Source organism: Bos grunniens, chromosome 4, assembly GCF_055505025.1.
Source record: "Bos grunniens cultivar Pamir isolate PY7600 chromosome 4, Bosgru_T2T1.0, whole genome shotgun sequence".
Lineage (NCBI taxonomy): Eukaryota > Metazoa > Chordata > Mammalia > Artiodactyla > Bovidae > Bos > Bos grunniens.
Window position 1 is genome coordinate 105,098,199 of NC_141168.1, and position 5,326 is coordinate 105,103,524.

Here is a 5,326-nt window from a genome sequence, read left to right on the forward strand (position 1 = left end):
TTTTCTATTTGTTGTTTGCTAATTTTCTAGTAAAGGATTCATTGATGTGTGCCCCCCACCCCAGCAAAAAAAAAAAAAAAAAATTATGTAGAAAACCCCAGGGAGCATGGCGGTGTCTTCTTTCATCAGATATCAATCACAGGTTTATTCAACTTAGCTAGCATGAACTTTTAAGAAAACCCGAGTTAACAGGTTTCAAACATTTCATCACTTGGTGCTATTTTCTTTACGGTGTCCCTAAATCTCAATTTAAAAACAGATGTTAGATCATAAGGCAGTTCTATTTCCAGTTTTTTAAGGAATCTCCACACTGTTCTCCATAGTGGCTGTACTAGTTTGCATTCCCACCAACAGTGTCAGAGAGTTCCCTTTTCTCCACACCCTCTCCAGCATTTATTGCTTGTAGACTTTTGGATCGCAGCCATTCTGACTGGCGTGAAATGGTACCTCATAGTGGTTTTGATTTGCATTTCTCTGATAATGAGTGATGTTGAGCATCTTTCCATGTGTTTGTTAGCCATCTGTATGTCTTCTTTGGAGAAATGTCTATTTAGTTCTTTGGCCCATTTTTTGATTGGGTCATTTATTTTTCTGGAGTTGAGCTGTAGGAGTTGCTTGTATATTTTTGAGATTAGTTGTTTGTCCGTTGCTTCATTTGCTATTATTTTCTCCCATTCTGAAGGCTGCCTTTTCACCTGGCTAATAGTTTCCTTTGTTGTGCAGAAGCTTTTAAGCAATCCCACTGCTGGGCATACACACTGAGGAAACCAGAAGGGAAAGAGACACGTGTGCCCCAATGTTCATTGTAGCACTGTTTATAATAGCCAGGACATGGAAGCAACCTAGATGTCCATCAGCAGATGAATGGATAAGAAAGCTGTGGTACATATACACGATGGAGTATTACTCAGCCATTAAAAAGAATACATTTGAATCAGTTCTAATGAGATGGATGAAACTGGAACCTATTATACAGAGTGAAGTAAGCCAGAAAGAAAAACACCAATACAGTATACTAACGCATATATATGGAATTTAGAAAGATGATAACAATAACCCTGTGTACGAGACTGCAAAAGAGACACTGATGTATAGATCAGTCTTATGGACTCTGTGGGAGAGGGAGAGGGTGGGGAGATTTGGGAGAATAGCATTGAAACATGTATAATATCATGTATGAAACGAGTCGCCAGTCCAGGTTCGATGCATGGTACTGGATGCTTGGGGCTGGTGCACTGGGATGACCCAGAGGGAGGGTAGGGGAGGGAGGAGGGAGGAGGGTTCAGGATGGGGAACGCGGGTATACCTGTGGCGGATTCATTTCGATATTTGGCAGAACTAATACAATATTGTAAAGTTTAAAAATAAAATAAAATTTAAAAAAAAAAACAACAACAAAAAAACGGATGTTAACCTTTATAGTATGCTGTGGTTTTCTTTCTTTTCCTTTCTTATAGACCAGTCATTTTCGGTGTTTTGCTCTTTGAATAGCCCTCTTGACTCTTGAGATGTAGAATGCTTTACTATTTTGCCTAAACTTTTTTTTTTCTTGTAGTTGCCCCTTAAAATTTTTTTGATATAATCTACCTCTTCCAGGGGCTTCCCGGGTGGTGCTAGTGTTAAAGAACCCTAACACACCTGCCAGGAGACGTAAGAGATGAGGGTTCGATCCTTGGCTAGGGAATATCCCTTGGAGGAGGGCATGGCAACTCATTCCAGTATTCTTGCCTGGCGAGTCCCATAGACAAAGGAGCCTGACAAGCTATGGTCCATAGGGTCATAAAGAATCGGACCTGACTAAAGCAACTTAGCACGCACCTCTTTCAAAAGATCAATACAGCATTCTTGATGAAACAATAACATTTTTAAACTCAAATAATATTTTTAATGTTTAAATTTCTTTTGACTTTTTGAAAAAAAAAATTATTTATTTGGCTGTGCCGGGTCTTGGAGAAGGCAATGGCACCCCACTCCAGTACTCTTGCCTGGAAAATCCCATGGACGGAGGAGCCTGGTAGGCTGCAGTCCATGGGGTCGCTAAGAGTCGGACACGACTGAGCGCCTTCACTTTCACTTTTCACTTTCACGCATTGGAGAAGGAAATGGTGGCCCACTCCAGTGTTCTTGCCTGGAGAATCCCAGGGACTGGGGAGCCTGGTGGGCTGCCGTCTATGGGGTCGCACAGAGTCAGACACGACTGAAGCGACTTAGCAGTGCCGGGTCTTAGTTGAGCCATGCGGGGTCTTTGATCTTCATTGTTACGTAGAAGATCTTTGGTTTGCGGTATGCAGACTCTTAGTTGCAGCATGTGGGATGTAGTTCCCTGACCAGGAATCAAACCTGGGCCCCCTGCATTGGGAGTATGGAGTCAACCACTGGACCATGGAAGTCCTTTGGCTTTCTAATGATGAATTTTAATTACTTTTCCTCTTTTGGCTTCCTAGGATTTTTGTGTCAATAAAAAGTTAAACAAAGAAAAAATACTTTGGGAGGGGTGGAATTTTATCAAAGTATACCTGTAGCCTCCCTAATTTTTTTGAGTATTGCCTTACTGTTCCATTTCCCTCTTCCTTATCTTTTGCTTAATGCTGAATATTCACTGGACCTTCATGATCCTCCTGCAATTTGTGAGACCTGGGTTCAGTCCCTGGGTTGGGAAGGTCCCCTGGAGAAGGGAATGGCTACTGGAACCATCCCAGAGTACTGGGAACCCACTCCAGTATTCTGGCCTGGAGAATTCCATGGACTATACAGTCACAAAGAGTCAGACATGACTGAGTGACTTTCACTTCATGATATACAAACACTGAGATGATGACTGTGTTTGCCCTATCTCTTTTCAAGCCTCGCCACAGTCCTGTAATTGGAGAGGGAAATGGCAACCCCACTCCAGTATTCTTGCCTGGAGAATCCCAGGGACAGGGGAGCCTGGTGGGCTGCTGTCTATGGGGTTGCACAGAGTCGGACACGACTGAAGCGACTTAGCAGCAGCAGCAGCAGCAGCAGCACAGTCCTGTAAGATAGGTAATATTCTTAGATTTATTTTTCAGATAAGAAAACTGAGACTTGGAGAGTATCCCACTGAAAGTGGTAGAGTATTACTTGGAGGAGCCGAAATTTAAATCAGTCAGTGTCTATCTGACTCAAGACTCTACACTCTTTGTTGTTGTTGTTCAGTCACTCAGTTGTGTCGAACTCTTTGTGACTCTGTGGACTGCAGCACACCAGCCTTCCCTATCCTTCACTATCTCCTGGAGTGTGCTCAATTTCATGTCCATTGAGTTGGTGATACTGAAGAGGAAAAGTTAAAATTTTATATAACCTCCTGCTCCTTCTGCCTCTGTAACTCAGCTTGCTCCTTGCAAAGTCTGGATCACGTAGGTCACATAGTCCCAGAAAGTGGGGACTTACAATACTAGGAACTGGAGCTTATCTCATTTACCCTTGTCCTGCTCTTTGCAACTTCCCTGCCCCTGCAAACCTGCTCAATCATGCCTGTCTGTGTAAAGGTCAGGCCTCCTCTTGCTCATCTTGACTGCTGTTCCCAAGCGTGCGAAACCCCTAAGTTTAAACCAGCCTATTAACAGCTAATGTTGCCTACTATAGTCTGTTTATAAAAACTCTGTAATCCTTTCTTTTGGGCTCAGAGCTTGGAGTGTTAAGTTCTCTGGGCCCGCTGATGTAATAAACCTGAGTTCTCCAACTCTCTGAGTGTGGTGCTTGGTTTCTCGAGTACTGGTTTCTGCAACAGTACCATCCAACCATCTCATCCTCTGTTGCTCCCTTCTCCTCCTGCCCTAAAGTCTTTTGTAGCATCAGGGTCTTTTCTAGTGAGTCAGCTCTTCACATCAGGTAGCCAAAGTATTGGAGCTTCAGCTTTAGCATCAGTCCTTCCCATGAATATTCAGGGTTGATTTCCTTTAGGGTTGACTGGTTTGAACTCCTTGCAGTCCAAGGGACTCTCAAGAGTCTTCTCCAGCACTACAGTTCAAAAGCATCAATTCTTTGGCTCTCAGTGTTCTTTATGGTTCAACTCTCACATCCATACATGACTACTGGAAAAACCATAGCTTTGACTATGTTGGCAAAGTGATGTCTCTGCTTTTTAATAATCTTGTCTGGATTTGTTATAGCCTTTCTTCCAAGGAGCAAGTGTCTTAATTTCATGGCTACAGTCACCATCCACAGTGATTTTCTAGCCCAAGAAAATAAAATCTGTCAATCATATAGAAGCATAGAAGCTCTACCAGCATACTATGATGCTTCTATATGATTGCTGTCTGGGATATTATACCTTTTCAAGTTTGTTGTTTATTCAGTTTTCAATCCTGTCTTCACTGCATTTTGCACTCTCACAAAGGCAGCAAAACCTGGTGTTTCAGAGCAAGGCTCTGGAGCCAGATTACGTGACTCCAAGCCTAGGCCAGCTCATACTAGCTCCATAATCTTGAGCAAACTCTTTAGCCTTTTGTGCCCCAGATTCCTAATCTGAAAGTGCCTAATCTAATAGTGCCTGCCTCATAGAGCTGAAAGACCTAAATGAACCATCAATACATCTAGAGTGTTAAGAACAGTCCCTGGTATATGGTAAATAGCTAATGTTGTTGCTTATTATTTATTTATTTATTATTACTAATTCAACACACTTGAATTACATACTTCCTGAGTCCTTTCCTCTGCTACTCATGCCAGACATCATGCTAAATTCTCTATAGAGCGATGGTTACCCCAGAATCTTTCTATTAGGGGGTTCAGATCTAGTGGTGGATCCTAAACAACTGCGCTCAAAGGGTGGGAGTGGTGGAGTGGGTAGTTGGAAAGACAGTCCAGACATTGGGCTAAATACCAGTTCACTAAATTTGAGAGGCATTAGTTAAGGAGTGGTGGAATGAGAATCTGTAGCCCCGTGTGTACATCTCCCAAACTAGTGCTTTCCCACTGAGGTAGGTCACTTCCAGAGAGCCAGCTAACTCTTCCCCTTTCACATTCCATTTTACAGTTCAGCTTTTCCAATCCTTCCATCCAGAGGCTGTGTCTGCTTCTTTCACCTTGAGTTTAGACTGGCCTCGTGACATGCTTTGACCAGTAGAATGTGCTGACAATGTTGTGACGTGACTTACAGGCTTAGACCTTAAAAGACTTTGCAGAGCCTTTTCTGCCCTCTTGGGATCTGGCTTCCGTGTAAAGAAACCGAGACTAGATTACTGAATGATGAGAGAGGGAGTGGAGAGAAAGAAACCCCATCAGTCTCCTGCCATTCAGTCACCCCAGCTGGGGTGTCAGTCCCATGAGCCAAACCTCCACCCTGAGTCCTGTAGCTGTTGTT